Genomic DNA, 18,802 nt, shown 5'->3' on the forward strand with positions numbered 1-18,802 from the left:
ACCTAGAAACAAATGACAATGGAGACACGATGAGCCAAAACCTATGGGATGCAGCAAAAGCAGTTCTAAGAGGGAAGTTTATAGCAATACAATCCTACCTTAAGAAACAGGAAACATCTCAAATAAACAACCTAACGTTGCACCTAAAGCAATTAGAGAAAAAAAAAAACAAAAAAACGCCAAAGTTAGCAGAAGGAAAGAAATAATAATGATCAGATCAGAAATAAGCAAAAAAGAAATGAAGGAAACAATAGCACCGATCAATAAAACTAAAAGCTGGTTCTTTGAGAAGATAAAAAAAATTGATAAACCATTAGCCAGACTCATCAAGAAAAAAAGGGAGAAGATTCAAATCAATAGAATTAGAAATGAAAAAGGAGAAGTAACAACTGACACTGCAGAAATACAAAAGATCATGAGAGATTACTACAAGCAACTCTGTGCCAATAAAATGGACAACCTGGAAGAAATGGACAAATTCTTAGATATGCACAACCTGCCAAGACTGAATCAGGAAGAAATAGAAAATATGAACAGACCAATCACAAGCACTGAAATTGAAACTGTGATTAAAAATCTTCCAACAAACAGAAGCCCAGGACCAGATGGCTTCCCAGGCGAATTCTATCAAACATTTAGAGAAGAGCTAACACCCATCCTTGTCAAACTCTTCCAAAATATAGCAGAGGGAGGAACACTCCCAAACTCATTTTACGAGGCCACCATCACTTTGATACCAAAACCAGACAAGGATGTCACAAAGAAAGAAAAGTACAGGCCAATATCACTGATGAACATAGATGCAAAAATCCTCAACAAAATACTAGCATACAGAATCCAACAGCACATTAAAAGGATCATACACCATGATCAAGTGGGGTTTATTCCAGGAATGCAAGGATTCTTCAATATACACAAATCAATCAACGTGATATACCATATTAACTAATTGAAGGAGAAAAACTGTATGATCATCTCAATAGATGCAGAGAAAGCTTTCGACAAAATTCAACACCTATTTATGATAAAAACCCTGCAGAAAGTAGGCATAGAGGGAATTTTCCTCAACATAATAAAGGCCATATATGACAAATCCACAGCCAACATCGTCCTCAATGGTGAAAAACTGAAACCATTTCCAATAAGATCAGGAACAAGACAAGGTTGCCCACTCTCACCACTCTTATTCAACATAGTTTTGGAATTGTTAGCCACAGCAATCAGAGAAGAAAAGGAAATAAAAGGAATTCAAATCAGAAAAGAAGAAGTAAAGCTATCACTGTTTGCAGATGACATGATACTATACATAGAGAATCCTAAAGATGCTACCAGAAAACTACTAGAGCTAATCAATGAATTTGGTAAAGTAGCAGGATACAAAATTAATGCACAGAAATCTCTGACATTCCTATACACTAGTGATGAAAAATCTGAACGTGAAATCAAGGAAACACTCCCATTTACCACTGCAACAAAATGAATAAAATATCTAGGAATAAACCTACCTAAGGAGACAAAAGACCTGTATGCAGAGAATTATAAGACACTGATGAAAGAAATTAAAGATGATACAAATAGATGGAGAGATATACCATGTTCTTGGATTGAAGAATCAACATTGTGAAAACGACTCTACTACCCAAAGCAATCTACAGATTCAATGCAATCCCTATCAAACTACCACTGGCATTTTTCACAGAACTAGAACAAAAAATTTCACAATTTATGGAAACAAAAAAGACCCTAAATAACCAAAGCAATCTTGAGAACGAAAAACGGAGCTGGAGGAATCAGGCTCCCTGACTTCAGACTATACTACAAAGCTACAGTAATCAAGACAGTATGGTACTCGCAGAGAAACAGAAAGACAGATCAATGGAACAGTATAGAAAGCACAGAGATAAACCCACGCACATATGGTCATCTTATCTTTGATAAAGGAGGCAGGAAGGTACAGTGGAAAAAGGACAGCCTCTTCAATAAGTGGTGCTGGGAGAACTGGACAGGTACATGTGAAAGTATGAGATTAGATCACTCCCTAACACCATACCATAAAATAAGCTCAAAATGTATTAAAGACCTAAATGTAAGGCCAGAAACTATCAAACTCTTAGAGGAAAACATAGGCAGAACACACTATGACATAAATTACAGCAAGATCTTTTTTGACCCACCTCCTAGAGAAATGGAAATAAAAACAAAAATAAACAAATGGGACCTAATGAAACTTAAAAGCTTTTGCACAGCAAAGGAAACCATAAAAAAGACCAAAGGACAACCCTCAGAATGGGAGAAAATATTTGCAAATGAAGCTACTGACAAAGGATTAATTTCCATATTTTATAAGCAGCTCATGCAGCTCAATAACAAAAAAATAAAGAATCCAATCCTTAATTGTGCAGAAGACCTAAATAGACATTTCTCCAAAGAAGATATACAGACTGCCAACAAACACATGAAAGAATGCTCAACATCATTAATCATTAGAGAAATGCAAATCAAAAGTACAACGAGATATCATCTCACACCAGTCAGAATGGCCATCATCAAAAAATCTAGTAACAATAAATGCTGGAGAGGGTGTGGTGAAAAGGGAACACTCTTGCACTGCTGGTGGGAATGTGAATTGGTACAGCCACTATGGAGAACAGTATGGAGGTTCCTTAAAAAACTACAACTAGAACTACCATATGACCCAGCAATCCCACTACTGGGGATATACCCTGATAAAACCATAATTCAAATATAGTCATGTACCAAAATGTTCATTGCAGGTCTATTTACAATTGTCCGGAGATGGAAACAACCTAAGTGTCCATCATCGGATGAATGGATAAAGAAGATGTGGCTCATATATACAATGGAATATTACTCAGCCATAAAAAGAAACGAAATTGAGCTATTTGTAATGAGGTGGATGGACCTAGAGTGTGTCATACAGAGTGAAGTATGTCAGAAAGAGAAAGACAAATACCATATGCTAACACATATATATGGAATTTAGGGAAAAAAATGTCATGAAGAACCTAGGGGTAAGACAGGAATAAAGACACAGACTTACTGGAGAATGGATTTGAGGATATGGGGAGGGTGAAGGGTAAGCTGTGACAAAGTGAGAGAGTGGCATGGACATATATACACTATCAAATGTAAAATAGGTAGCTAGTGGGAAGCAGCTGCATAGCACAGGGAGATTAGCTTGGTGCTTTGTGACCACCTAGAGGGGTGGGATAGGGAGGGTGGAGGGAGGGAGACGCAAGAGGTAAGAGATATGGGAACATATGTATATGTATAACTGATTCACTTTGTTATAAAGCAGAAACTAACACACCATTGTAAAGCAATTATACTCCAATAAAGATGTTAAAAAAATAAAAAAGCTAAAAACAGAACTACCCTATGACCCAGCAATCCCACTACCGGGCACATACCCTGAGAAAACTGTAATTCAAAAAGAGAAATGTACCACAATGTTCATTGCAGCACTATTTAGAATAGCCAGGACATGGAAGCAACCTAAGTGTCCATCGACAAATGAATGCATAAAGAAGATGTGGCACATATACACAATGGAATATTACTCAGGTATAAAAAAGAAATGAAATTGAGTTATTTGTGAGGTGGATGGACCTAGAGTCTGTCATACAGAGTGAAGGATGCCAGAAAGAGAAAAACAAATATTGTATGCTAACACATATATATGGAGTCCAGAAAAAAAAATCGCTCGAATGAATTTACAGCCAGAACCAGAATAATAACACAGACATAGATAATGGACTTGAGGACACGGGGTGGGAAGGGTACGCTGGGACAAAATGAGAGAGTAGCACTGATATAGATACACTACCAAATGTAAAACAGCTAGCTAGTGGGAAGCTGTTGCACAGCACAGGGAGTCCAGCTTAGTGCTTTGTTATCCCCTAGAGGGGTGGGATAGGGAGGGTGGGAGGGAGGCGCAAGAGGGAGGGGATATGGGGATATATATATGTGTATATATATATATATATATATATATATATATATATATATACACACATACAGCTGATTCACTTTTTTATACACCAGAAACTACCCCAACATTGTAAAACAATTATACTCCCATAAATATGTTTAAAAAAAACAAAAAGAAACTATCTCAAAGGCATTTTTTTACAGTCCTTCCTTTATAGTAAGGTAATGCTATTAAATAATCCAGTCCATCCACAAACAGCTCCCCGTATCTGCTGTAGTGTCTTCTACCATATCATTCTATATTTATGCATGTGTGAGATAATAAGTGTTCTAAACATTCTTATTTTGATAACCTGAACCTGTTGTTACTTCTGGGCTCTTGTCCTCTCCAAGTTACACAGTAAAGCCCAGGGCAAATGGGAAGAAGCTGAGTGTTGGTTCCTGCCTCATATCCCTTACTGTGCCACTGCCTCTTGGACCATAGTTTCCTCCACTGTAAGTTTCTCTTACGTTCCTACTGCCACCAAAATTTCCAGTCTTCATTGGACCATAGATATAAGGTTACTAATTATAATTTCTAAAAACATTCTAATTTCTACTTCCATAAATTTTTCCTGCATAGTTGTCATAATCACCTCTGTAGCCTCCCCACTACTCGCCTCTGGCTGCCAGATCCAGGTTCTCCACTATTATATCTTCATCTTCCTCCTTCATAACCTGTGCTACCTCTAAAATTGCCACCTCCAGATCTTCCTCCATACCCATTATAGCTATCCCCAAATCCATGTCCTCTTCCATATCCATCAGATCCTACTCTACACTTGCCTCATGATCCTGGTCCCAAAATTCACTGCCTCCGCACGAATCCCTCAAAGTCTCCTCTGCCATTCCTAGAACTTTGGACTTCCTGTGTTTCTTGTCTAGATAAAGCCTTTCTTACTTCTGACCACCGAAGGTATGGTATTGCTGCAGTACAGTTTAATCCACATGATCATGGTTATCAAAAGTAGTAAACCCAGAACTTCCCTCGTGGTCAAGTGGGTAAGACTCTGCCCTTTCAAAGCGGGGGATGTGGGTTCAATCCCTGATGAGGGATCCCATGTGCTGCACAGCGCAGCCAAAAAAAGAAGTAATAAACCCAATGCTTCTTTTCCTTCCAGACTCTCAATGCCTCCTTTCTTTCCACACTGCCTATCAGTAATTATCTCAAATGACATCAGCTTTTCCATAGTCCTTGCAGTAATCTCTAAGCTGATGTTCTTTGGTATCTTCTTTAGTTCCACCAACAAACAGCTTTTCAGTTACATGAGTGCCAGGTTGTCCAGATTCCTCTCTGGCACATTTTGGCTCAATCACTCTTCCATCAATTGAATGAGATTTTGCAGCCATGGCAGCATCAACCTTATCTATGGATGGAATAGTTAAAAAACCAAATACTCTTTTGAGTTTTGCTTGCAGGATCTCTCATTACCAGCGTCTGTAAGTTTTCCCCATGGCTCATAGTAGTTCCTCAAGCTTTCTTCTGTGGTTTCAAAGCTTAAGCCACCAATAGTGTTTATAGAAATGTCCCTTTCTCTCTCAATAGCAGACTCGGTCACTTCAGCTGGATTTCAACCCAGACAGATGAGAGAGATATCCACCAATGAGCATGAGCATACTTGTCCTGACACTGTTCTCTTGAGGCATTCTTTTCTTGATGGTCTCTGCTTCAGTGTAATGCATGCAGAGGCCTTCCGTACCACAAGATGGTTTTCAAAATCATTTATATTTCATGTTAGATCTCTGATTTCTCTTTTTATATTTGTTTTGTGAGCTAGCTTAATTTCCCCAAATAACTATTTTTTCTCAAACTTTCCAAACTGAAGCTTTCCATCTTTCTCAATTTTCCTCCCTCTCTCCCTTCCATTATATTGACTTTCCCTTTAGTTCCTTTCAGCTGACTTGCATTACTGTCACACTGATTATTATAGTTTTATATTAAAATGCTAATAATAGAGCAAACTGGGTTTTATTATTTATCAGCATTTTTTGATAATATCATCAAGATAGTCATCCAGATATATATTAGAATTACTTTGTGGTGTTGAAATATATGCAAATGCTATTTTAAGTGAATTCTATTAAATTTCCTGCTCATTTTATGGGAAATCTTGAATCTAGTTTGTTCAAAATTTTTTTATATAATATGTATATTTCTGCATACACGATTCATATAAAAATGGAAGTGACTTTTAAGATTTCTGAAACACATTTGACATACTTCTCCCCTAAATTTAACATAAAGATTCTCTCAATCAGGCATTTAGGCCTAATTTTGACCCTGTCATTGAGGCAAAATTCTTGTGAGAATTCTTTACTCCACACCATGTGAATTATGAAGATTTCCACTGTCTGGCAGGAGCAGGCACTATTCCTGGCCCTATGTGAGCTCACGGTATTTCTCTCTAATCTTTTTCAGTTTCTTTCTTGGGGGGTTGCACATGTGCACATTGGTTGGCACTCAACTGACACTTGAGGAAGAGGACCCTCCACTTGGATTTCCCTTCTCTGTCCTGTGGCCTGAAATTTCTCTCCATCCAGTGATGTTCAAAGTCTCATCTGGTTTCTTACCTCTTTCTCAGGGTTCATTGCTCTTCATTGTCTTATGTCCGATGTCTTCAAACCTGTCATTTCATATATTTTGTTTTTTTAAAGTTGATTTAGGCAAGAGGTTAAATCTGGTTCTCATTACTTCATTTTGAGTAAATAGGAAGTAATTTGAAAACACTTTCATCAAATTCCTAGAAAAAGAGTATGTCTGCTTATTAATACGTCTTTAATATAAATTATTTTTTTTTATTTTGGCTGCTTTGGGTCTTCGATGCTGCATGCAGGCTTTCTCTAGTTGTGGCAAGCAGGAGATACTCTGCTGTGCATGGGCTTCTCATTGTGGTGGAGAATGGGCTCTAGGCACACGGGCTTCAGTAGCTGTGGCACGTGGGCTCAGTAGTTGTGGCACACGGGCCCTAGAGCACAGGTTCAGTAGTTGTGGCACACAGGTTTAGTTGCTCTGTGGCATGTGGGATCTTCCCAGACCAGGGTTTGAACCTGTGTCCCCTGCATTGGCAGACAGATTCTTAACCACTGCACCACCAGGGAAGCCCTGTTTATTAATACTTTGAAATGTTTCTAAGCTTCCTATTCTGTTACATCTAATCAGCGATTTTTGTATTATTAAAATAATTTTAATTTTAGTTATTGTAGCTTTAAATGTCTTCATGCTTAGTTTTTCCTCATTTTTTCTTCTGATTGTTATTATTTTTAATAAACTTCAGAATTTTTCCTCTTTGAAAAAGAAAAATAGGGCTTCCCTGGTGGCGCAGTGGTTGAGAGTCCGCCTGCCGATGCAGGGGACACGGGTTCGTGCCCCGCTCCGGGAAGATCCCACGTGCCGCGGAGCGGCTGGGCCCGTGAGCCATGGCCGCTGGGCCTGTGCATCTGGAGCCTGTGCTCCGCAACGGGAGAGGCCACAACAGTGAGAGGCCCGCGTACCGCAAATAAATAAATAAAAAAAAAAAAAAAAAAAAAAATGCCAGGACCTTTGGCACATTTTAGAAGTTCATTCATTACGCGCTGTTATTTAAATATAAAAACACTAGGGTGAATCTGCAGTATGGAGGACAAGTACACACCCAGGTGACTAAAAACTAAGAGGACCCCACAAGTTAAAAAAGATTTTAGTGCTCACCTGAACCACCCTTCTAATGCACCTGAAAGTCACTTTACTAGACTTTACTTATCTAATTTTCCACAATTTCTCCCAGAGCCCAAGTGGCTGTAATTATGGATCTTGAGCGCGGGTTCCAACAGAGCAGAAGGGAGGCGTACTGGAGCTCAACAACTGGGTCCAGTGGGGAAATGTGCCCGCGCCCCGGCGCATTGTGGGTAATGTAGTCCCGCGCCCACCGGTGATCTGGCGAGTACGATCTTGAGCTTCGGAGCCCTCTAAGCATTTTGGGTATTGTAGTCCCTCCCAGAGGTATTGTGGGTATCGCACTTCCGCTTCGCGCTGTTGTATTTCTGGACATTGTGACCATCTTTTAAAGCTCATGGTGAGCAAGCCACCCCATGGCCGCTGAGTCCCGGGGATAGAGGGTTGGGAAACCTTGGCGAGGGCAGGCGGGGTTGGTTTGCCCTGTCCGCGGGTTCCTTGAGGTTTGATTGTTTTCCGGACGGGGTCGGACGCAGTCCGCCTAGTAGGGGTTATGGGCTGGGTCTCGGGTCTCGTGCTGTCCGGCGGTGCTGGGGAGCCAGCGTCCTGTCCCGGAGGGGTCTGGACTGGTGCAGGTGATTTGGAGGACATAAGTACCCCTCGCCCGGAGCAGACGTCTCCACTGCTGGGGCGCGCGGCTCGGGCATCCTTCCTGGGTCTTAATTGGGGAGCGCGGCTCGGGCATCCTTCCTGGGTCTTAATTGGGGAGCGCGGCTGGGTGGTGCCAACCATGGTGATGGAAGCGCCGCTTGGCCTCGATGTCCCGGATTTTGGGGGAAGGACTGGCCTGGGGCAAACACCCAGACTTGCCTTGATTGGGGTGGGGAGGACGACTTGGGTCAGCGGCATCGGGGCCCGCAGGCTCCTGGGGGAGTTGGAAGGGCCTGGTGGGAGTCAGACATCCCCGGGTTTGCGTGGGGCGTCCTTGTGCCCAGATCTACGACTCCAGAAGTTGTCTGGCTCCTGCGGCGCTGGGGCTGTTCCAGGAGCTTGGGGTGGAGCAAGTGGAGTGCAGCCCACGGGGCAGGGAACTTTCCTCAACCCCCAGGGGGCTGGTGGCTGACTCCCTGAATTACTGGGGATGGAAGAGAGGAGTGGGTGGTAAGACGTCCAGACTTAAGTTTTATTTTAAATTTTGCATTATGAAAACGTTGTAAATATACACAGAAGTAGCCGTGAGTTCTCCTGGATTCATCGCTCAGATTCACCATTTACGAATGAGAGCCCTACCTTTCTCTTCCAAATCTGCAACCTCAAGTGTGCATCTCTTTGGGCATTGCCTTTCCCTCGGGGCCTATCCCAGGCCTGCTGTGGGAGCCCCACCCTCCATAGGGAGAGTTCAAATCCAGGTCGGCCTCTTTCTCATAGTCACGTTGAGCAAGGTACTGAACCTCCTGGGGCTGTTGGGAGTGTGGAAAGGGGAAAACGGGTGTCTGGTACATGCTAATATGACGTTCATTTCAATAGGGTTCAATAACCCCCATAGGCACATAGAAGATTAATGTCATGCTGGACATCAGCATGACATGAGAGAAGGCTTATTCTAAAACCCATACCCTGATTCTGTCCCGCGTATTGTCCTTCCCTTCCATACCTGGTTCTGATACCTTACTTTAGTGAAGCCAGCTGCAGGCTTGGGGGTTTCCAGCCTGCTCTCTGTGCTGGGAGAGAATCCTGAGGCCAGAACCACTTCTGTTGTACCAGGTTTGCCCTGGAGCACTCTGCTCCCTCACATCCAGAGGGGACTGCCCGTTAGGGAGGAGGGAACTCCTAGGGGCCTGGCAGCCCTGCCTCAGATGGGTACCACTTCCTTGTTGTGTTCTTGTCTTTGGTCATAATGGAGGGTGTGTCCTTGATATCCTATGCCAAAGTCATAATCCCTTTGGGGCACAGCTGCAGGTGGTCTCCCAGGAAGCCAGGCTTGTTCTTGAAGGGGCACATTCCTGTGCCCTCATTCAGGGCTTTCTATCTTCTCCAGAGTTGCTCCTGCATTGTCCTGCATTGTTTCTCTCCATATCCATTCACACTGTTGTATTCTCAGGGCCTTAGAGTGCTGCCAAAACAACGATGGTGAAAAGTACTGTTTTGTTAGCAGTAGTTCTGTGTTGGCAGTGTGCTTTCTATTCACTGCCATGTTTGATTTTCTCAGTCACCTTGCACATTAGGTAGTTGAATTCTCATTTTCTAGAGAGGGAAATGGTGTAGTAGAGGATTAAGTAACTTTTACTTTGGAGCTATTAAAACTTTCAAAGTTTTAATGAAAATTTAAAAGGAGCTGCTCTATTTTTCACGTTTGTCTCATACATCTAATGCTGATAAAGATAAAATATATGTTCATTTTCTCCTGATCATTGGTCTCAGCCCCTAACACTAATGGTGACATTAATGACACCAGCAGAAGGCTGGAATCAGACCAGTGTTTGAAGTCCACATACCACCCACCCCTACCCCCACCCCCATAAAGTTTTTTCTCCTTTCCTTTTTTGGGGGTATAGAAAGAGATGGAGTTATTACATTTAAAGTTTATTATGAAAATTTTACAAATGCAGCCAAAAGTAGTGAGAATACTGAAAGAGCATCTTTGTACCTCTCACTCAGCTTCAGCAGTTGTTAACATTCTGCTCTTCTCTTTCTTTTAGTTTTCTCTGTTGTAGTATTTTGCAGCAAATCCCAGGTATTTTACCTGTAAATACTTCAGTGTGCATCGTTTTTGAATAAGGACTTTAAAGAAAATAACCTTTATACCAAATGGCACACCCAACAAAATTAACCATAATTCCTTAATGTCATCTAATATTCAGCCTGTGCTCATTTACCCCATTTGTCTCAAAATGCCTTTCTACAGTTTAAATCCTACTCTCTTAACCCAGTTAAGAGGCATGAACAGGGAAATATCTGGAATTCTGTCTTCTGAATCCCCCCTTCCCCTTTCTTTATACCCACTCTTGCCTTGCTGATCTTTGTTAATAGCAGGAGTCCAGCTCTGGGCACTTGCTCCTTGACCTCAGCGTTCTTCTTGCCTCCTTGTGTTTCACATATTTTCTCACTAATCTGATGAGCTGTTAAATCCTGTCAATTCTTCCCTTTTTCCTCTCTCCTCACCTTTGTGTTAGCTCAGCATAATTTGTCTTTCCCCATATTCTAGTTTGTCTGTTAAAAAAGGACCCGCCCTTTGGGCTCTGAAGTTGGACTCTTAGGCTCCACCACCTATTGACTCTGTGACCTTGGATATTGCTTCTGTTCTATGTGCCTCCTTTTTTCTTATCTGTAAAATGGGGTTGATAGCAATGTCAGGGTTGTTGTGAGGTGGAAATGCGCCTGTGCTTCTGAAGTGGTTAGGGTGCCTGGCACACAGTGAGTGCTCAGGGAAAAGTGAGTTGTGGTGATGATTATTATCAATTCTGAATTGCCCCCCCCCAACCCACCTTTCCAGAATTATCCTTTACTCTTCACTCTGATTGGACTCTGTCTTACAGTCACATGGGAATATATTCTATTCCATGCAGTTGTATTCCTTCATGCCTTTATTTTTGAATTTTATTTTATTTATTTTTTTATATAACAGGTTCTTAATAGTTATCAATTTTAAACATATTAGTGTATATATGTCAATCCCAATCTCCCAATTCATACCACTACCACCACCACCACCACCACTTTCCCCCCTTGGTGTCCATACGTTTGTTCTCTACATCTGTGTCTCAATTTCTGCCCTGCCAACTGGTTCATCTGTACCATTTTTCTAGGTTCCACATATATGTGTTAATATACGATATTTGTTTTTCTCTTTCTGACTTACTTCACTCTGTATGACAGTCTCTAGATCCATCCACGTCTCTACAAATGACCCAATTTCATTCCTTTTTATGGCTGAGTAATATTCCATTGTATATATGTACTGCATATTCTTTATCCATTCGTCTGTCGATGGGCATTTAGGTTGCTTCCATGATCTGGCTATCGTAAATAGTGCTGCAATGAACATTGGGGTGCATGTGTCTTTTTGAATTATGGTTTTCTCTGGGTATATGCCCAATAGTGGGATTGCTGGGTCATATGGTAATTCTATTTTTAGTTTTTTAAGGAACCTCCATACTGTTCTCCATAGTGGGTGTATCAGTTTACATTCCTGCCAACAGTGCAGGAGGGCTCCCTTTTCTCCACACCCTCTCCAGCATTTGCTATTTGTAGATTTTCTGATGATGCCCATTCTAACCGGTGTGAGGTGATACCTCACTATAGTTTTGATTTGCATTTCTCTAATAAGAAGTGATGTTGAGCAGCTTTTCATGTGCTTCTTGGCCATCTGTATGTCTTCCTTGGAGAAATGTCTATTTAGGTCTTCTGCCCATTTTTGGATTGGGTTATTTGTTTTTTTAATGTTGAGCTGCATGAGCTGTTTATATGTTTTGGAGATTAATCCTTTGTCCGTTGATTCATTTGCAAATACTTTCTCCCATTCTGAGGGTTGTCTTTTCATCTTGTTTGTAGTTTCTTTTGCTTTGAAAAAGCTTTTAAGTTTCATTAGGTCCCATTTGTTTATTTTTGTTTTTATTTCCATTACTCTAGGAGGTGGATCAAAAAATATCTTGCTGTGATTTATGTCAAAGAGTGTTCTTCCTATGTTTTCCTCTAAGAGTTTTATAGTGTCCGGTCTTACATTTAGGTCTTTAATCCATTTTGAGTTTATTTTTGTATATGGTGTTAGGGAGTGTCCTAATTTCATTCTTTTACATGTAGCTGTCCAGTTTTCCCAGCACCACTTATTGAAGAGACTGTCTTTTCTCCATTGTATATCCTTGCCTCCTTTTTCATAGATCAGTTGGCCATAGGTGCATGAGTTTATCTCTGGGCTTTCTATCCTGTTCCATTGATCTGCATTTCTGTTTTTGTGCCAGTACCATATTGTCTTGATGACTGTAGCTTTGTGGTATAGTCTGAAGTCAGGGAGTCTGATTCCTCCAGTTCTGTTTTTTTTTCCTCAAGACTGCTTTGGCTATTCGGGGTCTTTTGTGTCTCCATACAAATTTTAATATTTTTTGTTCTAGTTCTGTAAAAAATGCCATTGGTAATTTGATAGGAATTGCATTGATTCTGTAGATTGCTTTGGGTAGTATAGTCATTTTCACAATATTGATTCTTCCAATCCAAGAACATGGTATATCTCTCCATCTGTTTGTATCATCTTTATTTTCTTTCATCAGTGTCTTATAGTTTTCTGCATACAGGTCTTTTGTCTCCCTAGGTAGGTTTATTCCTAGGTATTTTATTCTTTTTGTCGCAGTGGCAAATGAGAGTGTTTCCTTAATTTCTCTTTCAGATTTTTCATCATTAGTGTATAGGTATGCAAGAGATTTCTGTGCATTAATTTTGTATCCTGCAACTTTACCAAATTCATTGATTAGCTCTAATAGTTTTCTGGTGGCATCTTTAGGATTCTCTATGTATAGTATCATGTCATCTGCAAACAGTGACAGTTTTACTTCTTCTTTTCCAATTTGTATTCCTTTTATTTCCTTTTCTTCTCTGATTGCCGTGGCTAGGACTTCCGAAACTATGTTGAATAGTAGTGGTGACAGTGGACATCCTTGTCTTGTTCCTGATATTAGAAGAAATGCTTTCAGTTTTTCACCATTGAGAATGGTGTTTGCTGTGGGTTTGTCATATACGGGCTTTATTATGTTGAGGTAGGTTCCCTCTATGCCCACTTTCTGGAGAGTTTTTATCATAAATGGGTGTTGAATTTTGTCATAAGCTTTTTCTGAATCTATTGAGGTAATCATATGGTTTTTCTTCTTCAATTTGTTAATATGGTATATCACATTGATTGATTTGCATATATTGAAGAATCCTTGCATCCCTGGGATAAATCCCACTTGATCATGGTGTATGATCCTTTTAATGTGTTGTTGGATTCTGTTTGCTAGTATTTTGTTGAGGATTTTTGCATCTATATTCATCTGTGATATTGGTCTGTAGTTTTCTTTTTTTGTAGTGTCTTTGTCTCTTTTTGGTGTCAGGGTGATGGTGGCCTCATAGGATGAGTTTGGGAATGTTCCTTCCTCTACAATTTTTTTGGAAGAGTTTGAGAAGGATGGGTGTTAGCTCTTCTCTAAATGTTTGATAGAATTCACCTGTGAAGCCATCTGGTCCTGCATTTTGTTTGTTGGAAGATTTTTAATGAAAGTTTCAATTTCATTACTTGTGATTGGTCTGTTCACATTTTCTAATTCTTCCTGGTTCAGTCTTGGAAGGTTGTGCTTTTTTAAGAATTTGTCCATTTCTTCCGGGTTGTCTATTTCACTGGCAGAGAGTTGCTTGTAGTAGTCTCTTAGGATGCTTTGTATTTCTGTGGTGTCTGTTGTAACTTCTCCTTTTTCTTTTCTAATTTTATTGATTTGAGTTGTCTCCCTCTTTTTCTTGAAGAGTCTGGCCAATGGTTTATCAATTTTGTTTCTCTTCTCAAAGAACCAGCTTTTAGTTTTATTGATCTTTGCTATTGTTTTCTTTGTTTCTATTTATTTCTGCTCTGACCTTTATGATTTCTTTCCTTCTACTAACTTTGGGTTTTGTTTGTTCTTTCTCTAGTTCCTTTAGGTGTAAGGTTAGAACGTTTATTGAGATTTTTCTTGTTTCTTGAGGTAGGCTTGTATCGCTAAAAACTTACCTCTTAGAACTGCTTTTGCTACGTCCCATAGGTTTTGGATCGTCGTGTTTTCATTGTCATTTGTCTATAGGTATTTTTTGATTTCCTCTTTGATTTCTTCAGTGATCTCTTGGTTATTTTGTAACATATTGTTTAGCCTCCATGTATTTGTGTTTTTTACGTTTTTTTCCCTGTAATTGATTTCTAATCTCATAGTGTTGTGGTCAGAAAATATACTTGATATGATTTCAGTTTTCTTAAATTTACTGAGGTGTGATTTGTGACCCAAGATGTGATCTGTCCTGGAGAATGTTTCGTGTGCACCTGAGAAGAAAGTGTAATCTGCAGTTTTTGGATGGAATGTCCTATAAATATTAATTAAATCTTCACTCTCATTATTCTGAATTCTTTTTCTGGATGGTTGCCTATCTCCACTTCATTTAGTTGTTTTTCTGGGGTTTTATCTTGTTCCTTCATCTGGTACATAGCCCTCTGCCTTTTCATCTTGTCTGTCTTTCTGTGAATATGGTTTTTGTTCCACAGGCTGCAGGATTGTAGTTCTTCTTGCTTCTGCTGTCTGCCCTCTGGTGGATGAGGCTATCTAAGAGGCTTGTGAAGGTTTCCTGATGGGAGGGACTGGTGGTGGGTAGAGCTGGCTGTTGCTCTGGTGGGCAGAGCTCAGTAAAACTTTAATCCACTTGTCTGCTGATGGGTGGGTCTGGGTTCCCTCCCTGTTGGTTGTTTGGCCTGAGTCAACCCAACACTGGAGCCTACCTGGGCTCTTTGGTGGGGCTAATGGCGGACTCTGGGAGGGCTCATGCCAAGCAGTACTTCCTAGAATTTCTGCTGCCAGTGTCCTTGTCCTCATGGTGAGACACAGCCACTGCCTGCCTCTGCAGGAGGCCCTCTAACACTAGCAGGTAGGTCTGGTTCATTCTCCTGTGGGGTCACTGCTCCTTCCCCTGGGTCCCAATGAGCACACTACTTTGTGTGTGCCCTGTAAGAGTGGAGTTTCTGTTTTCCCCAGCCCTGTCGAAATCCTGCAATCAAATCCCGCTAGCCTTCAAAGTCTGATTCTCTAGGAATTCCTCCTCCTGTTGCTGGACCCCCAGCTTGGGAAACCTGACTTGGGGCTCAGAACCTTCGCTCCAGTGGGTGGACTTCTGTGGCATAAGTGTTCTCCAGTTTGTGAGTCACCCACCCAGCAGTTATGGGATTTGATTTTTTTGTGATTGCGCCTCTCCTACCGTCTCATTGTGGCTTCTCCTTGTCTTTGGATGTGGGGTATCTTTTTTGGTGAGTCCCAGTGTCTTCCTGTCAATGATTGTTCAGCAGTTAGTTGTGATTCCAGTGCTCTCACAAGAGGGAGTGAGAGCATGTCCTTCTACTCTGCCATCTTGAACCAATCTCTTCCTTCATGCCTTTATGCTTCACAAATTCACTCTTGTTATCTAAGTAGCTCAGATGTTTCTCCAGTGCAAAGATTTCTGAATGTTCTCTGGCAGAATTACTCCTATCGTTCCCTTTAGTCCCAGAGCACCTTACACGTGAGGACTCCAGGGCTTGCATGGTACATCCTGTTTGTCCCACTGGTTTTGAGATGGTGCTTTGAGGGACAGGCACCTTGTCTGCTCCTCATGGGTCACTGATTGGCACCCAACTCTGAGGATATGAGGGGTTGTCCTTTCTGCCTGGAAAGGTTTGTAGGAGGACTGATGGAAACAAGTGGAAAAGGGGGTTAGGCTATTATTGGGGTAGACCGTGGGTGCCAAGATAATAGGTGTGGACCTTTTTGTGTGGTCATTGGGACCCATTGCAGGGTTTTGAGCAGAGAAGGCTTATCATTACCTCTTTCAGTTATTACTTCATCTCTGTGTTCTCCTTTAGAATGGAAATCATCAAGAGAGTTTTCTATGTTTGATAGTCCAGTTTTTTTCTGCCCAATCTCTAATTAATTTCCAGCTATTTGGGATTTTTTTAGATAATTTATTGTTACTGATTCCTTATTCAATTCCATTCAAGTCAAAGAACCTTCATAGTGTTTTCCACAGTGTCTATATGGTGCACTAGGGTCTCAGTTTCTCCACATCCTTGCCAAAACTTGTTATTTTGTCTGTGTGTGTGTGTTGTTTTTAGTTTTTTAAATAATGGCCATTTTAATGGGTAGAGGTGCTATCTCATTGTGGTATTGATTTGTATTTCCCTGATAATTTGTAATGCTTAGTGTCTTTTCATACACTGTTGGCCATATGCTGTTTATTTAAGTCGTTAGTCCATTTTTTAGTCTGGATATATGTTTTTTGTTAGTGAGCTGGAGTTCTTTATATATTCGGGATATTAACCCTTTACCTGATACATGGTTTGCATCGATTTTCTCTCATTCCATAAATTGCCTTTTCACTTTGTTGTTTGTTCCCCTTGCTGCACAGAAGTTTTTAAGTTTAATGTAGTCTCATTTGTCTATTTTTGCTTTTGTTGCTTGTGCTTTTCGTGTTATATCCAAGAAATTATTGCCTATTCCAATGTCATGAAGCTTCTCCCTTATGTTTCCTTCTAGGAGTTTTATAGTTTCAGGCCTGGGGTTTAGCAATTTTAATATTTGCAAATAATCAACCTTTGGCTTTTTAATTTTCTTTGGAGTTTCATTTATATTTCATTGATACTTTTTCCTCTTTATTATTTTCTATTTTGTTTTTCCTTTTCATTTCCTAGCATCTTAAGGTGGGAGCTGGAGTTGTTTTTTTAAATTAAAACTTTTCTGGTGTATTCATTTAAAGCTATAAGTTTCCCTTTAAGAACTGCCTTAGCTGCTGTGTTTATTGCTAGAATTGCCATAATAATGCACCACAGACTGGGTGGCTTAAACGACAGAGATTGATTTTCTCTCAATTCTGGAGGCTAGAAGTTAAAGATCAATGTTGGTTTCTTCTGAGGCCCTTCTTTGGCTTGTAGCTGGCTGTCTTCTCCCTGTTTACATGGGCTTCCCTCTGGACCTGTCTGTGTTCAAATTTCCTCTTATAAGGACACCAGTTATATTGGATTAGGGCCCACCCTAATAATGCCAGTTTAACCTAATTACCTCTTTGAAGACCTGTCTAAAAATACAATCACATTCTAAGGCACTGGAGGTTATGAATTCACATATGAATTTCATAGGGGACACAATACACCTGTAATAGATCTATATCACAAATTTGGTTAGTTGTCATATGTTTCGATATGTTGTGTTTATTACAATCATTCAGTTAAAAGTATTTCTAAATGTCCCATGGAATTTTTTCTTTCATCCGTATCTCCTTTAGACCAGCGTTGCTTTACTGATTCCTACTTTAATTCCATCTTGGGCAAAGAACATACTCTTTTTAAGTTTCAGTCCTTTGAAATTGGTCACTTGTTTTATATGCCTTGGAATTTCATTTTCCTTGGTTAATATTCTTTGTGCCCCTTTTACACTTGCAGGGTTTAGCATTCTATAAATGTCAATTTGATCAGTACTGCCTGATAGTATTTTTTAAACCTTCTGTTTTTCTTCTTTACTGTTAGTTTGCTTTTTCATTTACTGAGAGGTGTATCAAGTTTTTTTTTAACTGTGATTATGATTGGTTTTCTTTTCCACTCTGTCATTTTTTTCCTTCATGTATTTTTTCCAGTCTATGACTTGACTTTTTATTTTCTTGCCAGTATCTTTTGCGGAACAGAAGTCTTTTAATCCTAACAGAATCCACCTTATCAATATTTTTCTTTCATTGGTTGTATTTTTGGTGTTATATCTGAAGAGACACTGCCAAGTCCCTGGTCACCTAAATTTTCTCCCATGTTATTTTCTAGGAGTTTTATAGTTTCATATTTTACCTTTAGCTCTGCTATCCATTTTTAAAAAAATCAATCAATTAATTAATTAATTAATGGCTGTGTTGGGTCTTCGTTGCAGTGTGCAGGCTTCTTATGGTGGTGGCTTCTCTTGTTCTGGAGCACAGGCTCTAGGCATACAGGCTTCAGTAGTTGTGGCACGCAGGATCAGTAGTTGTGGCTTGCGGGCTCTAGAGCGCAGACTCAGTAGTTGTGGCGCACAGGCTTAGTTGCTCCGCAGCATGTGGGATCTTCCTAGACCAGGGCTCAAACCCATGTCTCCTGCATTGGCAGGAGGATTCTTAACCACTGCTCCACGAGGGAAGTCCCTACTATCCATTTTGAGTTAATTTTTGTGGAAGGTATAAGGTCTGTGTATGTGGATGTTCAATTGTTCCAGTACTGCCATTTATTGAAAAGATAGTCCTTTCTCCATTAAATTTTCCTTGCTCAGTTGACTTTATTTATGTGAGTCTATTTCTGTGCTCTCTATTCTGTTCCATTGATCCATTTATCTATTTTTTAAATTTATTTTTTGCCAATACCACACTTTCTTAATTCCTGTAGCTTTATAGTAAGTTGCAAAATCTGGTCACGTCAGTCTT

General features: G+C 40.3%; 1 protein-coding gene and 1 pseudogene across 2 annotated transcripts in view; one reads left to right on the forward strand and one right to left on the reverse strand.

The window, feature by feature from the left end:
- Positions 1-4,112: 4,112 nt before the first annotated feature.
- LOC125964902 (heterogeneous nuclear ribonucleoproteins A2/B1-like) lies at positions 4,113-8,434 on the reverse strand (annotated as a pseudogene).
- ZNF169 (zinc finger protein 169) overlaps positions 7,492-18,802 on the forward strand; it is a 52,246-nt gene continuing 40,935 nt past the window's right edge. For both annotated transcript variants that reach the window (XM_033413650.2, XM_004284127.3), the window contains exon 1: positions 7,492-8,042. The gene's annotated coding sequence lies outside the window, so the exon portion shown is untranslated. The remainder of the gene's footprint in view (positions 8,043-18,802) is intronic.

The sequence above is a fragment of the Orcinus orca genome, chromosome 6 (assembly GCF_937001465.1).
Source record: "Orcinus orca chromosome 6, mOrcOrc1.1, whole genome shotgun sequence".
Taxonomy (NCBI): domain Eukaryota; kingdom Metazoa; phylum Chordata; class Mammalia; order Artiodactyla; family Delphinidae; genus Orcinus; species Orcinus orca.